At 51.2% G+C, this 21,143-nt stretch overlaps 1 long non-coding RNA gene across 1 annotated transcript; it reads left to right on the forward strand.

The window, feature by feature from the left end:
* Nucleotides 1-13,915: 13,915 nt before the first annotated feature.
* Nucleotides 13,916-15,968, forward strand: LOC141419251 (uncharacterized). The gene is made up of 3 exons (XR_012444028.1): nucleotides 13,916-13,984; nucleotides 14,489-14,590; nucleotides 15,314-15,968. It is a non-coding gene; the product is annotated as an uncharacterized lncRNA (long non-coding RNA).
* Nucleotides 15,969-21,143: the final 5,175 nt, after the last annotated feature.

Consider the following 21,143-nt stretch of genomic DNA (forward strand, 5'->3'; position numbering starts at 1 on the left):
GCAAATTAAACTCGTGACGATATGCCCTGGGCACTCTCCAGAACTGTAGCAAACATGGGTGATCATAAATATTGACAAGAATGTGAGAAACGGGTTCTCGCACATTGCTTGCAGGACTGTAAGAGGACAGGTGGTTCAGTCCTGTGCAATTGTTTGGCAGTTCCTCATGGAATTGCCATATGATCCAGCAACCATACTCCCAAATAACTTCCAGGAGAAATGGAAACGTGACCAGGCAAAAATGTGCACGTGACTAATGTGCTTGCAATGAATAACAGAGCACAGTTACTCAGTGACAACACAGCGTCCATCACCGATGGGTGAACAATTTCAACACGGTCGGTATCTCCATACAATGGAGTATTACTTGCCAACAAAGACAGAAAGTGCCCACATACACAGCAGCGTACTAAGTGAAAGAAATCAGTTTTAAAGAACACATATTTTATTCCATTTGTATGAGAAATGTCCAGGATAGGCAAATCCACAGAGACAGAAAGGGCTGAGGCAGGCGAGGAAAGGAGAGAAGAAAGGCTAGGGAACAATTTCTAATGGGCACCAGATTCCTTTTGGAGAGTGAAAATATTATAAAATCAGGTTATGAGGGTGGCTTCAGGACTGTACTCTAACACTCATTGACTTGTATGCTTCAAATGGCAAGCTTGATCAATTGTAAGTTATATCGAGATCACAGATAGCCAGGTACATCGCCGGCCCTGCCAGAACGGAAATGTGAACAACGTGGAAGTATTGAGTGGTGGAAGGACGGAGCTCCAGACTCTCCCACCTTGCTGTGGGGAGGGTGAATTGGTGCACTCACACTGGAAGATTGCTGGCCATTCCGCCCTAAATCTGAACACTGAGGTGCCCTATGGTTGGGATCTCCACCCAGGACATGTCCCCATAGAATAGAATGTTCTACTGCTACGCATGGATTCTACTCAGCGCCGGAGAACAGGGTGAAGGAATGGCAGTGTCGTCACGCGGTGTAATGCAGTAGCGCAATGAGAATGAGGTCTGCAGTCACGCGTGGCTCTGCGAACAAACCTTACGATCGTCACGCTGGGTAAAGAAAGCAGACCTCAGAGCATGTGCTACAAAATGTGATCTAAATGAGGTTCAAAGCCAGGTAGGGCTAGCTGGCACTTTTCATGAGAAGGTGACTCTAACCCCTGGACGGTGGTGACTGGCAGGTGATGACGGGGCTTGAGGATGTCACCAGTGGTCTATTTCATGACCTAGGAGCCATCTAAAGGGGTGTCCTCAGTTTGTGACAGTTAAGTGCTCAACTTAACTGATCTAGATACTTTTTAAATGTACATCTGTAAATAATTTTAAAAATATCAAATACCAAAATAGCACAAAAGAAAAGTATAAAGAATCTAGAAATAATTTTAACAGTGTTAGAATGGCCCTTTGGATAACATCACAGAACCTCAATGAAAGACATTAAAGAAGATGGAAATAGATGGGGAGCTAGACCGTGTTCTTGGACAGGAAGAAGAAATGGCATTATAGCGTCACTTGTCACAGAATTTTAATGCAATTCCAATTAAAATCCCAAGTATTTCTCATTGAACAAGCTTATTCTTAAGCGTCTATGGCATGGTAAAATGGCCAGAAATAGCCAAGATCATCTGATTTGAAAAAAATTAAAACCAACCAACAAACCAGGTGGTGGACATCAGGATTTATCAGAGCAATATGGTAATTAAGACAGCGTGCTATTAGCAAAGGGATGGAATAAGAGAGTGCAGAAATAAGCCGTCACGTACGTGGAGACTTGGTTTACGACCCAGCAGACAGTGCAGAGCTGTGATGCTGGCCACTTGGTTATCCATGTGGAAAAAGTGAAATTAGATTTCTACCTTCCACAACACACAAAAACCGATTCCAGCTGGAGTGAGGGCTTAAATAGAAAAGGAAAACCGTAAAGTGATCGGATGATAGAATGAGAGGATGTATTTATGACCTCAGGGTAGGCAACCAGTTCTTGAGTAAGGCACGGTAAGTGCTAACCGTGAAATCAAAGGCTGAGCAACTTACATTCAAGTTAAGAAGTTTTGTTCACTGAAAAAGAAAGTAGAAAGACAACCCACAAACTGGCACTAACTAACAAAGGACCGAATAGCATCCAGAATATGCAAATGTGAACCAAGAAAACGACGACCGAGCAACAGGTAAGACAGACACAAAGTTTCATGAAGAGAAAACCTACGTGGTTCACAGGTACAGGAAAAGAGGCTCACTTCATTAGTAATCAGGGAAACACAAACTAAAACAACGATGAGGTACAATTACACCCTAAAGATGAATTCTGACAGCACAGGGTTGGTGAGCCAGCACTCACTCGCTGTTGGTGATGGAAAACGGGGTTGGCATTGCCTGGTACAGCTGAGCATCCTAAATTATGTGACTCAGTTCCACTCCTACATAAAGACACCTTTGTATGATTGCACCAGGGAGCCCCTCGTTTTTTTGGCAGCACTGGGGTTTGAACTCAGGGCCTCGCACTTGCTAAGAAGGCACTCTTCCACTTGAATCACTCCGTCAGCCCTTTCTTGTGTTCTGTATTTTTGAGATAGAGTCTGGTGAATTATTTGCCCAGGCTGGCTTTGAACTGAGATCCTCCTGATCTTTGCCTCTGGGGTGTCTAGGATTATAGGTGTGAGCCACCAGCGCCTGGCGTGGGGAACAATTTAAAGACTGTTCCTAGCAGAATTGTTTGTAGTGGCCCCAAAGTGGAGCCAACTCAAAAGTCTGTCAGCTGCAGAATACACAGAGGATGCAAGGATGCTACGTGTGTTCTGCAGAGACAGACAGAACAACCCACAGCTGCATAAAGACACTGGGACACATGTCAAAACCGTGCTGTGTGAGGGAAGAAGTCACAGAGTAATTCAGACAGTGTGAATGCCCTGCAGCCGTCTTATTTTCTTCAAAATATACTTTTATGATGTCTGATAGAGTCATGAATCCACTACCACAGTGAATATGTCCGTCACCCCACACGGATACGTGTTACACCACGGCCGACCCCTGCAGACGCTATGCTCAGCGAGGGCAGCCAGTCATAGGACACCCCACAGTGTCCGGGTGCATCTGTGTCGACTGTCACCTAGGCACATCTGTAGACACAGGGTCACCCGGGCTGTGGGGAGGGGGAAGTGGAGAGCCTGCTAAGGCCTCGGTTTTCTTTTGGGGGTGTTAGGAATGTTTTTGCAGTTAAACAGTGGTGATGGTTACACATGGCGTGGATATAGTAAAAACACTGAGTTACTAATTATAAAGGCGCGAGTTTTGTGGCTCGTGAATTATATTTCAGTAGTAATAAATAAGTAAACATTAGGTAGTATGACTATTTGAACACGTTGGTAACAGTTCTTTCCCTGGTCTAGGAAATAGACACGTGGTGTTCTTTCCCGGCAGGTACCTCCTGAACGCACGCTAGGGGTTGTGTGGTCCACAGGCATGGTGAAGCCAGGAGTCGGGTTTGGTGATGTCTCAAGACCTCTTTGCCCCGTCTCCAGCTCTGTGGAGCAATGGAGGAACAGACACTTTGCTTGAGCATGGAGGCAGTGGGGACGTGGGGCTGGCTGGCCTCGAGGGTGACAGGGAGGGCCTCATGAGGACACTCACCATGTTGAGCCCTGTGCTGCCAGCCCCAGCCCAGCCCACCTGGACTCCACAGTGTGTGTGTGGGGGGCGGTGTGGGCTACATTTTCATAACTCAAGAATAGAATCTGGTGGCACCCACCATATGCACAAGCTCACATCCTTGGATTCAACCAGCTGTAGATGAAAAACGTGTTCTTTAAAAGCTGTGTCTGCTCTGAACAGGAATAGACACGTCTAGATTTTTTCTTGTGGTTAGTCCCTCAACAATCCAGTATTGCAGGTGTCTACACAGCACGCACCTTGTACCGGGTGTCATTAAGTCACCTAGAGACGGTTTGAAGAATAATGGGAGATGTGCACAGCTCACCTGCAAACCCAACCAGGTGCTCTGGAGCACCTGAGGATTTGGGTACCCAAGGGGATCCTGTAATCAACCTGCAAGGAAAACTAAGTACCCATGTTGAGGTGCTCACAGTCTCCCCAGGATGGGGACTGAGCGGGAGCACTCATCACCAGCAGGAAGCGGTCCGGGTTGCTGACAGTGCAAACGGCAACCTGTGGGCGGCCTTGAGTGAGGCTGCAGTCTTCATAGATCAACCTTCTGTGTCTCCTCCGAGGAATCACATGGCCGTTGTTCAATCAACAACCATTTACCCTATCTATGATAGGAGTCCCATGCTGGGTGCTGGGGATACAGCATTGATCGGAGGGGAATTTGAAGTTTACCCTGGAGGTAAGATTTGACCAATACCCCACAGACAAAAAACAGTTGCAAATTGTGGGGCCTGGCCCAGGAGTGTTTCATGAACAAATGAACATAGGCACTAAATGAAATGAATTTGTCGTGTAAATGCCAGCACTGGTATCCACGGGCAAGGCTTGCTCTCCCCGCACCCTGGGCAGTGCCAGGCTTGTTCTGGGCATGTGGTCTTGTCCACTCTTCTGGATTGGCTGGCCTCTCCCCATCTGACTACACTCTCTATATGTGATCCTTTCCGTCAGGATATGACTCAGTCTTGCTGACGTGGGGACCAGCCAGTCTCGGGAAGGCAATTTTGCTTATTACTGCCCTCTCTGAGGTCTCGGGGGGCAGGGACATGTCCCCTGAGGCCGTGGTGCCCACAGTACTGCTGTGGCTGTCACAGGGCAGCACGGGGTGGTCAGGAGACTAGCCTGATGGTGGGATGGGGGTCCTGCCCCATCTGGGCACACTCAGGGAGTAGGAGATGCTGCTTCCTTGCACAGCAGGGCCCAACTCCTGCAGGGCACTGTGCTGTCTTACTGGACAGGAGCAAGGATTTGAGGATGTAGGCCAGGGGACAGGAGGAGGTGTCAGTCTGCAGATGGAAGGTGATTGGGAGTGGGATGGTTGCTACTGACAGCTGAGGGAGAGTCCTGCGGGCAGCTGGCCAGGGAAGCCGACAGCACCAGGTGAAGGAGCCCCTGACTTTGTTCCTAGGAAGAGACCCTCATCTTCCAAGAATTCAGGAAGCCATTTATGCAGGGTCCTGGGGTCAGAGATACTAAGTCTATTTGTGTTTTTTGGCAACACTGAGACCCCTGTGAAAAATGAGGTAAGGATGGTCTTTTTTGAGAACCAGTTCTCCAGGACCTGGGGAGAATGGAATGGAGTGGGTATTTGCCTGTTCTCCCTGGAGAGGTCACAGTCCAGTTGCTCAGAAAAGACCAACCATGGGAAACGGACGTTAATGAGACAAGGCGTAAAGAGCTGTCAGGGTGAGTGACAGAGACTGAATGGGTTGCTGGCCTGGGGCAGTGTGGTCCATGGGTTACAGCGAGGCTTCTGGCTCACCCAGCCCGCTCTGGACTTGATTGAGTCACAGCTCTGTCACTGACAAGTCATGTGACCATGGGCAAATCACTTAACCTCTTCAGACCCCATGTTGTCCTCCTCGCCTGCCAAATTGGGGAGTGGTAGTGAGCCCAGGATTTACACGAGGTGTCAGCTTAGCACTGTGTTCAGTGTGTACAGAGCCTCCGGAAACATTAGCTTCTAAAATTGTCATTATCATCCCGGTTCAGAAAAGGTGAGAGGTCCAGGGAGCGGGCAGGACAACTCCCTCAAAAGCAGAGCAACGATTGACTTGCAGAAAGGATGGTGGTCATGGGGGAACTGAGGCAGGGGATGGGAGGTGGGGGTACAAGTTTAACACTTGCACCTGGCGGTGTGAGGAAGGACAATGGTGAGACGGGTGGGGGTGAGGGTGGGTTTTGAACTTCCATAAGAAGAGAAATTAGTCCTTTAGTAGAGGCATGGACTCTCTGCCACCTGCTGAGGGGCCTCTAAGATGTGTCACCTCCTCATTTGCTGAGACCAATTTACATGCAATGAAGCGTCAAGGCCACTGCCATTTTGGAAAGAACACTGTGTGGAGAGTGTCCTGGATGGGTCACCTCACATGGGCTCCTCCATTCTAGGGACTCGGGTTCCTTCTCTGTAAGACAATGGGGAAAAGGGTGGCAAGACCTGATGTCGAAAGTTCCTCTGTTTTGTGTCTCAGAAGCAGAAAAGCCACCCTGCTCCAACCTTGCTGCTGCTGTTTCAAAGACACTGGTGACAAAGCTGCAGGCGCTCAACTTGGTTGGAGCTCGTGGAGAGGTTGCTAGAGGGACCCTTGCAGTCTTGCCTGCTTACGTCTGAAAATTAACAAGGCAACTGTTGTCTCTGGTTCAAAATTGCAGGACTAATATTATTTTAAAATCTCTTTAAATGCAGATTGGCTCCAGGCTAACCCACAAGCAGCTGGGGTTGGGGTGGGTGGTCTTAGCTGAGACACCAAAGTTCTGTGAGTCTCAGCTTTCTGGTGTCTACAATAGGGCTGACCACCTTTGCTCACAGGGAAGGGCAGAGGCAGTAGGGTCACAGTCACAGGCTTGTGCCCTTGGAAGTCAGTCTGAACTCCTTACCTTGTTTCTGTTTGGCATTGAACTTTGGCTATCAGGTGTCTCGTGAGCCAGAGCAGATCCTACTCTCTCCCTTTCCAGGTTGAGAAACTGAGGTTCAGAAAAGGGAAATGAATTTTCCGAAGCCACACAGCAGTAGCAGAGCCAGGGTCAAATAGCCCTGTACCATGGCTGCAACTCATACAAACCTGCATTTTTCCGACACTGTCTTGGTCTCATAGGCCAGGCCAGGCTAAGCTTGCAGTGGGGAGGGCCAGTATCGGTGACATCTCTGCAGTCCCAGCCCAGACAGAGCCCCTCCCCCCCTCAGAGATGACCATGGCCTGGAAAGGCTAGACAGGGCCATGTGGCTGTTGACCACAATCACCAGCAAGCCCTGATTCCAGTAGCTGTCCCGGAAGCTGCAACCCAGGCCTGTAATTTCCAGGCTGGGCCTGGAGCAAGAGCAACTGCATCAGCCCACTGCTGGATGGCCACCGGAAGTTCCTGTCTTCTTCCTTCTTGGCTCCCTGGCAGGCAGCTCTGCCTCCAGGAAGCAGTGCTTGAGCGCCTGCTTTCTGCTTGTTGTGCCTGAGGTCACCTCTGTCTCTGGAACCTCCAGCACCCTTCTGCTGCAGGAGCCCATGCCCTCCTTGCCCACACTTCGCTCCCAGCCTTCCTCTCCAATTGCTGACCCTCCTGGCTCTATCCCTCTGGCTGAATCAGCATTTCTTCTCCCCAAGGGCCTGGCTGGGGTTTCTGCCAGACAATCTGACAATCTGTGCAGATAACTGTAGGGCACTTTCCCACAAAAAATGGGAAAATGGCCCAGAAATTTAGAGAACTTGTCTCCATCATCCATCCCACCCCACCATTTCCAAAAAAGCGCCTGAGCAAAGCCAAACAGGAGGTGGCTTTTAGGAGGACAAGGCGGGGGGGTCTTCTTCCTACCTCGGGGGGCCTAATTTGTTCTTAGTTGGGTCCAGGAGCTGAGCATCCCCTCTGGAACCCCAGTGCCCTGCAGAAAGAGGGGAACTAGACAGGGAAGGCCTGGTGCCCGCTCCTGAAAGACCTTGGCCTTTGTGATCATGTCTTGATGGCAGTGGCTCTAGACCACACTGTTGCCTCTCTTCAGGGTTCACCCCATCCCCCTCCGGCCTCCCCTACCATTCCCAGCCCAAGTCAGAATTCTCTTTCTGAAATGTAAATTGGCTGTGACTCCTCCAGCCCCTTACAACCCATCAAAGGCTCCCTGTCATGGTCACTGTCATGCCTCTAAGGCCCTCCCTGTCTGCATGCACACCAGCTTCTCCTGGGCCTCCTGCCACCCCCTGGCTGCTCAGGCCACACTCCCACCCACCAGGGGACCCCGTTATGCTGTTGCCTAACACTGCCTGGAGGGCTCTTCCCCGATTGCTATATGATCAACATCTGCCCATCCTCAGGTATCGGTCCACTCAGTCACAGCCCCCCAGGGTCCCCTCATGGCACCATGGACCTCCCCATCACAGCAGAGTCAGGATTCACTGTCTGCGTGGTTATTTGGCGAATGTCACGGGAGTTTACTCTCCCTCTGTCCCCATGCTTGGCACCCTGTGTGGCTCGGGCCAGGTGCCCACTGAACACTTGCAGACTGGGATCCAGGGTCTCCCAACAGAGGCCACGGAGGCACCCAAGAGGGAGACCTGGCAGAGTCAAGGGTGTGGATGGGTCATCCCTTTGCAAGCATTGGAAAGACACGATTGTGCATCCTATACGTGTGCGTGTGTGTGTGCACGTGTGCACGCGGGCGTGCTCACACCCACTGTTTTCATGTGGAGGCATCATCACGTCTCTATCTCCTGTCAGTGCTCAGTCCCTGTCCCGCACGCCTGACAGCAGGTCGCCAGCCTCCCACTGGACATTCCAGTGGCTGGGAGCCACCTCCTGGAGAAGTGGTTTTAAAACACAGATGCTGAGGTCACAGGGGCTGGGTTGGATCCCAGCACCAGCCCTGAGCAAGCCATTGAACCACTTAGAGCCTCCATTCTCCTTTCTTGAAAAGGAGGGATGATGGGGTCCCCCGGATGGGGTTGTGGGGAATTAAGTGTGAAACTGCTTGGAATGTGCTGAGCACCGTGCATGGCACACAGAGCTCAGTGGCCAGTGGCTGGCAGCATGGCTAACGCTCGCGTGGGCTGGGGCTGGTCGAATGCTTGTGTAGCATTCATGAATCCCTGGGTTTGATCCCCAGCACCACACATGCATGCATGCAGACACACACACACAGCAAAGCAAAACACAAATCACCCTCCCCCAAACAACCCTCCCTCATGTGTGGATCTCCTCCTGTGAACACTCTGGGTTTGTATCAGCTACTCTTGTGTCACTGTGACAAAAGCTCTGACAAGGACAACTTAGGGGAGGAAGAATTTATTGTAGCTCATGGTTTCAGAGGTTTCAGCCAAGCTTACAGGGCTTGGACAGAGCATTACATTATGGTGGCAGGAGTATGTGATGGGGGGAGCCTCACGGAGAAAAGGAAGCAGAGAGAGAGAGAGAGAGAGAGAGAGGAGGGACTTAGGGACCTGGTGTGACCTCCTAGGGCACAACCCAGTAAGTTGCTTTCTCCAGCCAGGTCCCACCTCCCAAGGTTTCCACAGCCTCCCCACACAGTGCCACCAGTGGGGGACCAAGCCTTCAACACTGGAGCCTGTGGGGAACATTTCATGGTCAAAACCACACGGTTTTGTCTCAGGTCTGACTTGGTTCAGAATTAAAACTTCATGTCCTGATTTGCTCATTGAAGTCTGGTTAAAAACCATGGCGCACCAAAGATTTCAAGGTGGGATGAAGTAAGGTTGAGTTGAACCCCACAGCAAGAGAGAAGGAGGCCTTCTTCCCGTCATGGCTGTGCTCCCCTTGCTTCTCTGCCTAGTGCTTCCACGGCACTTGTCCTCTGCCCTGTCCCCATCAGCTCCTAACCCTTCTGTCCAGCAGTTCCAGTCCGGCCCAAATCTGCATCCGTACCTGCCCTGCCCAGTGGTGACCACAACTTGTTTTGGTTTTGGTGGTACTGGGATTTGAACTCAGGGCCTTGTGCTTGCTAGGCAGGTACTCTACCACTTGAGTCATGGCCCAGCCTTCACGATGTGACTTTCCTTGGGGTTTTACTATACTCCTCAGCCCACTGCTGGTTACTGTACTTCTTCCTAGATCCGCCTCTGAAAAAAATGTGTCAAAACAACTCTCTCCAATTTCAAAGCCAGTTCTGAAGCCCATCCACTGCAGGGTGAGTCTGTGACACAGCTCTTCATGTGCTGAGCTGACCTCTGTCTCCCTGTCACTCAGGCCCCTGGAGAAAGGCCCAGACTCGTTATGTCATTTTCCCCTACAAAGTGTTCCACGGTTTATTCTGGGCTCAGCCTTCCTGAGACTTCCACACCAGGCTTTTGCATTTGTTCTCAGCTGTGTGTCTGTCTGTCCTTCAGTTCCATGGCTCATGAGTGCCCAGTAGCCCTCTCCTGGGTTCGCCCACTGCCTCCCCTAGACTTCCCTCAGGTCAGGTCATGCCGACCACACGACTGGATGGCTGGATTTCCATTTGCCATTGTAAATGGGATGACCTGGTCTCTCAGAATGAGATGTGGGAGGCACTTGCTGCTTGGTTACCTGGGGAAATTATTAAGAACCCATATTCTGGGTGTCAGCCCAGATCTGTGAAAACCAAGCCTGTGGGGACAGAGCCCAGGGATTATGACACACAGATAAGATTTCAAACCTGGTGGGATAGGAACGCCTTGCTCTTTGGCTGTCTCACTCCCCAGGGTGACAGAGGAGGGAGGACTTCTCAGGGGACAGTGGTGGGGGAGGGGAGAAGTGCTCTGGTTTTACATTCTAGATGAGAGGAAGTCGTTGCCCAAGTACAGACTGCTCTTTCCTGGGCATTAGTGGCCTCATTTCTGGAGCTGCTGGGGTTTCTGACGTGGCTTCAGGGGCTGACGAGCTGAGTGAACCCCAAGCTGTCTGGCAGTTGCTCAACCGTGCAGAGCATTTATTCGTGTTCAGTCACACCTATTTAGGGCCTACCCTGGGCACTGGGGATATCTCAGTGAACAGATGAGATTGCTTTCTGGTAGAAAAGGCACAATCTCACAAGGACAGAGAGAAAGAAAGGAGACGCCAGCAGGCCAGTGGTGCTAGCACTCTTTGGGGGATACATGAAAAGAGATACGGGATGAGAAATAATACAGAGAGACGTTCATGAGAAAGTCGTAGCGGTCCCAGCATGGAGGAGGAACGAGGAGTGTGGAGGTTTCAGGACCTGTGCCAGACAGAGGTCAGGTCTGTGTCCGTCTACACAGAGAGCTGCACTAGAACCTGTGCCGTAGCCTGGCAGCCTTCAGACTGGTCCCAGCTGTAGCTGGGGGTGTGGAATACAGAGGGCAGTGAGTGATGGAGTGAGGAAGTGGTCCGTACATGTGGGTGTGCAGGGAGAAGAGGTTCCGCCACAGGTCCAGGCCACCCAAATGGGGCTGGAGGGACTCTGCAGGTATGTGCAGGCCTCACTTATCCTCCTGTGGTTTGGGGTCTACTGTGCACCGGCCTCTGCCTTGACAAATGGGGCTTCACCGAGCGGGGCCTGCTTCCAGGGCTCCCTGCAGCCACAAGTGAGGCACGGGCACTGAGCACTTTATGGAGGAAGGGGACACCACACACAAACCTACACACATGGAGACATGAAGACGTGGTCACCTCCTTCCTCTGGTGCCCTGACGCTGCCAAGCAGAAGTGAGGGTCAGCAGGGTGACCGAGGCCATGTGGGTGCTTGGGATGTCTGGAGCCTGGAGCTGAAGGAGGGAGGAGGATTTGCTGCTGGCAATGTCTGAGCTTCTGACCCAGCTCTCTGCTTCCAGCCTGTGAGGAAACTTGTCACAGTGAAGTGGTGACAGCAGCATCAACAAACCAGACAGCTCTTTAGTGGGCACAGAGCCGTGTTCTCTTCTAAGAGTAGAAAACACATTCTTGAGGCCAGATTTCTTTATAGCCTGGAAGTCATTTTAACCAACCAGCAAGCCTGGTGATGTGTCACCGTGGACAGTGACATTCTGTGCGCAGAAGTCCTGCCCCAGGCTGTGTTCTCTGCTGTGGATCCAGAGCTGTGACTCACACGCTACATAAGCCCAGTCTGGGGAGCGGAGAGGCTTGCATGTCCAGGAGGCCTGGGACTCCTCATCGAGCCTTCTGTGGCCTTCCAGGTGCTCCAGGAGACCCTGTGTCTGTCAGCACTTGTAGAAAATGAGGTGGTGACTGTGAGGAATCAGGGAGGCACCCAGGGTGGAGAGTCCAGTGCTCTCTGCTTCTGTGGCCTCCGTCCACCTGGTGTTCTCAGGACAGTCCTCAGAGCTGGTTCTCCCTGCTGCCCCCATGGCTGGGCTGGAGAGGAGACAGACCCCGTGTAGATGTGGCCACCTTCAGAAGTCTAAGGTCAGTGCTCAAGTCCCCTTTCACCTCCTTCACCAGGCTCCTTACAGTGTGGCCTCCAGCCTTGCCTGCTGTAGGTTTGTCTGGTCACCGTTCAATAAATGGGCTGCTGGCAGCTGTGTGCTGGCCACCTGGTCTGCCTGGGTGGTTTTGGCTCACACTCATCATGGCTGTGTTCTTGACCTATGTTTTTTATTAACACCAAGATACGGGGCACTGGTATCTGTTTCCTTCCCTTCTTCCTGTGTCTGCCTGTGGAGGCGGTCACTGTCCTGAGTCTCCTATTGGTCAGTCCCTTGCCAGTATTGAAAATAATTACCAAGCTGGGCACAGTGGCTCCCTCCTGTAATCCTAGCTATTTGGGATGCTGAGATCAGGAAGACTGCAGTTCAAGGTCAGCCTGGGCAAATAGTTCACGAGAACCTATCTTCAAAATAACCAGAGCAAAATGGACCGGAGGTGTGGTTCAAGTGGTACAGCGCCTGACTTGCAAGTGCTGAGTTCAAATCCCAGTCCCACCAAAAATAAAAAAAGGGACCACATACATATACTTACGTGTGTAGACATGTGACACGATTTCTACTAAACTCCTAATTGTCTCCTCTGCAGTAGTCACTTGGTCTTTGGCCATGTGGTCATCGTTTCTTGTTTTATGCTCCAGAAGGTAAATCCCTGCTGACCCTTCCCCTGCACAGGGTCCTCCAGGGAATTTCCGTTCCCTGGAGTCCCTTATACTGTGGCAGGTAAACTAGATCCCCTAAGTGATCTCAACCAGTGAAGTTGTCTCTAATAATCCATTTTAATAGACCAGACATATACTTGGGATCTTAGTATCTGAAAGATAAATAGCTTCCTTTGGGCTCGCTTGTAAACCTCTATAAATTATGCTCTCTTTTCAAGAGTTTCTGGCTACATTTGCCCATGTCATCACATGGGTATGGATCTCTGTTTTGACTGCTGAAAGCATCCCACCATAATTCACCGACTGCATTTGGCAGGCGGGGCTGCACTCCGTCACACATTTGCTCGTGAGGCGCAGCTCCGGGAGCTCTCATATGTGACTTCTAGTCTTGGGCGTGAAGCGAGGCCTGGGTCCCAACGGGGAGGCGAATGCCCAGAGAGCTCAGGGCCAAACCGTTTCTGAAAGTGGAAGCATTCACTTCTACTCCACATAGCAATACGTATGAGGGAGTACTACACAGCTTTGAAAAGGGCTCGGATGTCTATCAACAGGTGCAGAGTAAAATACAGGACAGGTGCTGTGCCATTGAACTACATCCACCAGGGGATAGTTTTAAGTGACAAAGAAGAAAAACGCAGGACAGAATATCTAGTAAGTTAGTGTTTTTGTGTGAGAAAGAAGGGAAAATGAGAAAACATCTGTGTCTGCTTTCCTTTGTAAAAAGAGTTAGAAGAAAGATGACCAGGAAAGAGTGGCTCTGGTTCCTTTCAGGAGGGATGAGGTGCAAGGAACCAGGAGGGAGTGACAGCCATTATTACAGGTCTGACTTCTGCCACCTTTCTGCATATTCAAAAATTAAATTTCCTCCTTCCCGTCCTTTTTAACACATTGAAGTAAGGAAGTCTGATTGAATTTCAAATAAATCCCATAGCCACATAGAAGGGAAAAGAAAAAACAAATCCAAGTGGCTGATGAACGTCGTGTGTGACTTCAAACTTCAGAATTGGGTAGCAGGCAGGGGAGAGCAGGGCGGACAGTGTGGGTTTTCAGTAGGTGGGAGAAGCAATTCTGACGCCATCTTGGATGTGTTGTAGGGTGGGTGGTGCTGCTGTTTTGGGGAGCTGGGTCTCTCCCTGCAGAAGAACAGACAGACAAGTGCAGAATGGGGGAGGGCAGGAAAGAATGGCTAAATTGGAGCTGGAGGTACCGGTGTGGACTCATGACTTCTAAAATGTGTGTGCCAGAAGGGAAGGAACTGTGCAGACGTGCTGGGGGCCTGGCCCAAGGACGGAGGAACCCACGTAAAGAGCGCCAGTGGTAAGTCTCGCGTAGTTTGCACACAAGTTGGAGAGCAATGAATTATAAAGTGTTGGGAAGCAGAAGTGCTGGAGCCCACAGCTGTGGTAAATAGCAAACGAGCGAGGCCGATGCAGACATGTGCCAACCTCACGCGGAAGGAATGCGGGGTGGACGCGGGGTCCAGCAGGCTTCACGAATACGTGCAACAGCCAGGGACACGTGGTGACATTGGCGTGGCCTAATAGTCGCTCCACAGGTCAGTGCAGGTGACATCATGCATGGTAACCTCATGCAGGGTGACATCCTGCACCTGCAGACGTGACGTCCTGACATACCCAGCGTCACTCAGTGCCACTCAAGCCATGCATGGGGACACCAGGCGTCCCTCCTCCCGGTGCCCTCCCCTCCCCTCGGCCTCTGGTTCTCTGCCTCCTCCTCTCCTGTCTTACCAGGTCTCTGAAAGCATCGTCTTTTGTTGGGAGCCATGAGCTGCAATCTGACAAGGTCGTTGCGGCTTAGCAGGAGCCTGACAAGGTCAGGGACTGCAGGTGCACCACGTCTCTCTCTGAGGTTTTGAGGAACATGGAGAGGCTCCCTCTGTCTGGAGAAAACATTAACCTGAAGGTATTTGTTTATGAAAGATTAGGAACAGGGCACATGCCCTTGGCAACGGGGCCCGAGTTTTATGTATGTGAAGCCAAGTGAAGCTAGATGAAAACGGGGAGGTTTGGGTGTCGTCACTGATACCAGGAGGGTCCGAGTGTCGCTTGTGTAACCTAGGAGGTTGGAGGAAGAACATCGTTTTTCAGATAGAGGACATTGTTTCACAGGAATAGAAGTTCTTCTTGCATTGTATAACTTCCTACTTTGCTGCTTAAAAAGCCTGATGCAAAAATAAATATGTGCCAGTTAGGTCACCAGCCTTCTGGTCACGTGTCCCGTCATTCCCTTCCTTCCTGAGTGAGTCCTTTTGTGTGTCTTGTGTCTTCAGTCCTTCCTTGGGTCCATTTGGGTCTTCAGTCCTTCCTTGGGTCCATTCGGGTCAGGGACCCTCGAGATCCTGGCAGCCTTTGATGCGTTCTGTGGCACCCATCAGCCTCTTCTCTCGTGAATGTGCACTCTTACCATCCCCTTCCTTCGAATTCCTTTGCATTTAATCTTTTCTTACTTTTCCTACCTCTTCAGTTAAACACTCCTGTCATTAATTTTCAGGTTAGAGGTTAAAAAATAAATTCCCAATAGAAAATTTAAAAATATTGCACTTAGAAGTGACTGTTAATTCTTATAAATAGCTATATAATTCAAACATTACATTTAAAATTAAATTCATAATTTAAAATTCCCCAGGAGGCAATCTCTAGGGCCAGGTGGAAGGAAGAACTCTTACGCGAGAAAACCATTTGATGGAGAAGTGAACACGCGCTCATGGCTACAAACGACCCCAGAATTAAGAGGAACTTCCTGAGCTTGAGAAAGACGATCGATCGTCAAAAAACCCTTCGCTGCGTGTGCTTAGTGGTAAAAGACCCAAAACGAGGCAGGGAGGTCCCTCTTGTCACCGGTAAGTAAGGAGCACTGGTATGGAGGAAAGAAATAAAATGGTCCCTCATTGCAGACAATGGTAACCTTTATGGAAGCCATCAAAGCACCTACCTGTCCCCAAAGAAAGGAAAAAGGGAGGAGGAGGATCCCTGATAAGACAGAACTGGGGTCTCTGTGCCCCCTCCCCCACGTTTCCACACGAACCAGAGGCATGTGGAATCCAGAATGAAGGGCATTTTGAGGGGTTTCCCAGGGAATTTAGCAAGGGTTACTTGGACAGCAGGATAAAGTAGTGAGAGGCAGGAAAGGGCGGGAGAGAAGCTCAAGATGGCGGCCCTTGTCCCAGGTCTAGTTGCACCTTCTGAGCTGGGGACTGCACAGAACCCTGATGTGGACACCTGGTCACATCACTTAAGTCGCAACCCCTCAGTGTTCTGTCAAGTCCCCATACATGGAGACAACGGGCTCAGGGTGTCTGTGGTCACCCGAAACATGGAGATAATGGTGCAGCCTTCCTGGTGCTCGTCCCTGGGGCAGGAAGTCACCAGTGTGTCACCTACTCAGCCAAGGAGACTGCAGCTCATGTACGTCCGACAGAAGGAGGGCACAGGCACACACCTTCCCGAATGGCCGATTCAGTCACTTTCAGCTCTAGTCATTTCTGCTTTTAGTTCCTGGTTTCTGTCTTAATTCCCGAGTCTGGCTTAATTTTTGATTCTTTAAAATTACTTCTAATTTCCCTCACCTCATCCTATCTATCCTGCCTCACAACACACACAGACTCAAAGAAATAAACTCCTATATCTTAAGTTGATTACATTTACAGAATATCAGATAAACACGCAAAAAAAACCCACCCCAATTATATTTTCATATACTAGAAACAAACTCCGTGGACACTGAAATTTAAAATAAAACTATTTATGATCACTCAAAACAGCAAAACGAGTATAAATTAAACAAAACAGTTACAGGCCTGGTATGGTGATCCACTCCTGTAATCCCAGCACCCAGAGGCTGAGGCAGGAAGATCGTGAGTTCGAGGCCAGCCTGGGCTACACAGCGAGATCCTGTCTCAGAAAACTCAAGCAGCAACAATGAGGAAAACTACACAAGTCTTATGAAAGGGATCAAAGGTCCAAATATATCAAGAAATATAGTGTTCGTGGAGTGTAAGACTCAACATAGCAGAGATCACAGATTTCCCCGGATTGATGTACAGGGGTAATGCAAGACCTATCAAAATTCCAGGAGAATATTACTATAAAATTTGTACAGAAAGACAAAGGAACCAGGATACCAGAGCCAATTTTGAAAAGAAAAATAAGTTGGGAGAAGCAAGTGGACCCAAGTTTAAGACTTCCTGTCCAGCCACGGAATCACGGTGTGGCACTCGGGGAAGGTGTCACGTGGGTAGCAGGACAGAAGGGAGGACTCAGACACACAGCACAAACACACCAAGCTGAGCTTTGACAAAAGTGACCAGGCAGTTCAATAAAGGACAGCCTTTGTAACCAGCGGTGCTGGAGTGACAGGATATCCACGGGACAAAAGAAAAACACAGCTGGATGTGGGCGGCTCAGGCTTGTAATCACAGCGCCTCAGGAGGCAGAGATCAGGAGGATCACAGTTAGAGGTCGTCTAGGGAAAACGTCCACGAGACCCCATCTCAACCAATGTCCAGGCTGCACAGTGTGCCCCTGGGATCCCAGCTGCACTGGGAAAGCAGGGGGCTTGCGATCCAGGCCAGCCCCTGGCATAAATGTGAGATCCCATTTCAAAAATAACCAACACAAAAAGGGCTGGTGGAGGGCACCTGTCTAGAAAAACCCCAGTACCATAATAAAAAAGGATTTCAGTATAAACTTCACGGTTTATGCAGAAATTGCAAATTTAAATGTGAAACACAGAATTGTAAAAGTTTCCAGAGGAAGAAGCCTGGGCAGAATCTTTCTGATGTAGGGCTAGACAAGCAGTTCCCGAACTTGACACCCAATGCATGACCTGAAGAAGGAAAAATGTGCAAATCCGACCTCGGCAAAATTAAAAACTTCTGCTGTGAGAAATACGCTGCTAAGTGGATGAAAAACAAGCCAGTCAGACTGGCGGAAATGCTGGCATGCCACCCAACTGAAAAAGGATGGAATCTGAGCTATCTAGGGCTTAAAAACACAACAGTAAGAGCATCCAGCAATCCTATTAGGAAAAGGGCAAAAGACACGCACAGGCATCTGACCCGGAGGATACACAGATGTTAAATTGGCATGAAGAATTCCATCAATTAAGAGCTACACATGAGTATTTATGGCAGTTTTATTTGTAACAGCCCCAAACTGGAAATGATCCAGACATCCTGTAGCAGGTGCATGGCTAAAACTGTGGTCCATCCACACTTTGGAATACTATGCAGCAACGAAAAGGAAAAGGTGAACTGCTCATTCACACACCAACTGGCTGAGTGCAAAAAGCCAGTCCCGAAAGGTGTTGCTGTGTGGCTCCACTGAGACAGCGCTCTTTAAATGATGGAGTTGTAGAAATGGAGACCATGTGACTATCAATGGTTGCCTGAGGTGACAGAGATGGTGGGGACAGGAGAGAAGTGGGTGTGGCCACAACAGGGCAGCCTGCGAGCTGCTCATGGTTGGAAGTGTCCTATGTGTGGACCACGTCACTGTCACTGTCCTGGCGGTGATACTGCACTGGAGGAAGCTGTGAGACAGGAAGAGTGGGGTTTCTTTGCATCATTTCCCCACATCTCAGTTTTCTGGGCCTGGGGAGAGAGTGTTGGCTAAAGTGACTTACGTGGTAGGGACGTCCTGCGGGTTTAATACCATCTGCCCTTGCTGACGCCGATACACCTCTGGCTCTGGTTCTGGCCGGGTGTGTGGAGCACAGGTGTGTTGCAATGGATCTGGTCCTCAGCATCAAGACCCCGGTTCAGATCTCACCTTTACACTGATGAAGCCCTTGGCTGTTGGTGAGCCACTCAGAGCTCACTCCTCGGTCTTCCCTCTCCTCTCCTCCACTCCCTGTAGCCCAGATGGGGCTGACCCGTCCTTGCTGGCCAGATGTGGGCACAAGGGCAAGGCCTGGGCATTCAGGGACTCATCGATGTCACCAGAACTACTGGTTCTTGGATGAGGCTGTGGTCAGGGCAGGAACAAGTCTTCCCTGAGCCTCTTCCTCCATCTTCCCCAAGCACATTGAGAAAGGTGGATCCCCCTCTGGGACCACAGACTCTAAGGTGACTTGGGAACTTCCTGGCAGAGTCCCTAGGTCCAGCCAGGCCTGCAGCTGCTGCTGTCACAAACCCCCTTTCTTACTTATGCTGGCCCAGGCGAGGTCTCTGCACCAGCACCTGGAGCACATCAGCCTGGGTCATCACCTCTAAGGCCGCATGACGATGATACCAGGGTCACTGCGTGGCGACAAAGGGACCAAGCCTGAATCCTCTTTTCCCGCCCCTGCCGGCGGATGTACGTGGTGAGTCATGGAGACCGGAACACAGGACAGGAGGGGACCTTCCAGGTCACCTAGGCCACCCCTACAATAATTTATTGACAGGCTATAGGAACTTCTATCTGAGGTTGGAGGATCAAATGACTTCCTGCATATCACTGCATTTGGCACAAGATCGAGGAAGATGGCCGTTATCTTACCAGGAGCTGACTGCCCGGCAAGAAACAAGGAGTCCAAGGATCCCCGGGCAGAGACAAGCCGAGCCACACCTGGGTATCTAGGATGCCCCACTCTGGGAACTGTTACCCTAGTGCCTGGAGGACAGGGTGAGCCGGTGGCCAGGGAGTGGCTCCGTACTTGCTGCTGACCACAGAGGAGGAGCCAGGCACCAGCCCGCAGGGCAGGTGGCCGGTGGGGTCAGCATGGGGTGCCTGGGATGGCCTCCCAGGCAGGGTGTCCCAGAAGCAGACGTCTGGCACCAGGTTCGAGAGCAGTGGGTGGACTGAGGGTGTGCTCCCGGGCACTGCCAACGGGGCAGGTGATGGCCCTGCCTGGCTGTGGGGAGCTCTGAAGGGCAGATGACACCTGGCTCTCCACTCCCGACGGGCACTGGCTGTGTGTGTGACGGGTCGCCTCCTGCCCCCGCAGCTGTCCCCTCACTGAGGACACGGACAGTGCTCTGAAGGTCCCAGGTACTGGCCACTAGCAGCAAAGCCACCGCAAGGTGGGTGGAGGTGTCCAAGCATCCGTGCAGGGATCAGGTGCCCAGTGCCAGGCTCGGGCTGTGCCCCAAGGCTGCCTCATCGTGAAGGAAGAAGGGGGCATCTCAGCAGTGATAGGTGACGGTGGCCAGGGCTGCCAGTCCCGTGTTCTCCCGCAGCAAGCATCCAGAGCCCCGTGGAATGTCACAGCCCCCCGCCTGCCGCACACACGTGTTTTCAGTGCTCACTTGCTGTCTGTCTCTCCAGACGGTTGCATAAGAGGCCTGGAGGGGGACGGTGAGCTGCACGGATGGTAAAGCCATTTGCACGGGGAAGCAGCCAGCGTGGCTTAGTGGAGTTGGCAGGTCCCCAGGCTCTTGAAACACAGGGAAAACCTGATGCATTCTGAGTAAGGTGACTTCACACGGGCTGGCTTACGGTAGGGAACAGCATGTGTGGCTCCCACTGCTGGGCTTTTTGGAATTTGGGGCGGCAAAGACCCCTGAGAGCAGGCCAGCTGCCACGCTGGTCATTGCAAAGGTGAGGAGACTGAGGCCACCAAGAGGGCAGGGAAAGGGAGGGACTTGGTAAAGCATCTTGCAGTCACTGTCTCCAGGCTGTTCCTTCGTCACCCGAGATGGCACTGTGGGCTTAGGTGACAAAAACCATGTTTATGAGCAAAGACACAAGAGAGGTGACATGGCTTCTCCGAAGTCAGTAGGGAGCTGAGACCAGAGCAGGCTCACCTGCTGCCCAGCCAGAGCCCTTGCTCATCTTTCTCCATCTCCAGGGCAAACTGGGGAACCACTCCCTAGGCTCCCACTGAGGTGACAAGGACACCGTGCCTTTCTGTTATTGCTCTACGGCTGTGCGCAGCACAGGGCTTGGCACACATTAGGTGCTCAGTAAACATCTGTTGGGTGAGTGAGTGAAGCAGCAGGCATTTAGTGTGTACCTCCTACATGCAATGACTTGTAATATGCACCTTCTGCATGCAGTGACTTGTCCCTCAGAAAAGGAGGCAGTCCTGGCCCTGCAGAAGCTTGCCTATGAGTTGACAGGACAAGACGCACACATGGGAAACACCGGAACATGGTCCCAGGTGACAGGCACACTGAACCAGTGCTGACCGCTGAGGGGATTTCTCTCACCTCACATGTGGCTGGTACTTCTTTTCAGCACCTGCCTCATCTCCTTTACTGACCCCACGGGGGCCTCCGGCTCCACTGAAGCCACAGACACCAACAGAAAGGCTTGAAGGGCTGGTGCCCCCCAGGTATGTGATGAGTGAATGAGGGATGACGGGCAGATGGGCACCAGGAAGCCAGGTTCCTGAGTCTTCTCAGGTGGGCATCATCTCACGTGATTCAAGGAGCACAAGACCTACTTCCCTGGCCAAATGGCCCCCAGGTGATGCTACCCGCCCCCGCGCCCCGCCACACACACACACACGCACGCACGCACACGCATGCAGA

The sequence above is a fragment of the Castor canadensis genome, chromosome 19 (assembly GCF_047511655.1).
Source record: "Castor canadensis chromosome 19, mCasCan1.hap1v2, whole genome shotgun sequence".
Lineage (NCBI taxonomy): Eukaryota > Metazoa > Chordata > Mammalia > Rodentia > Castoridae > Castor > Castor canadensis.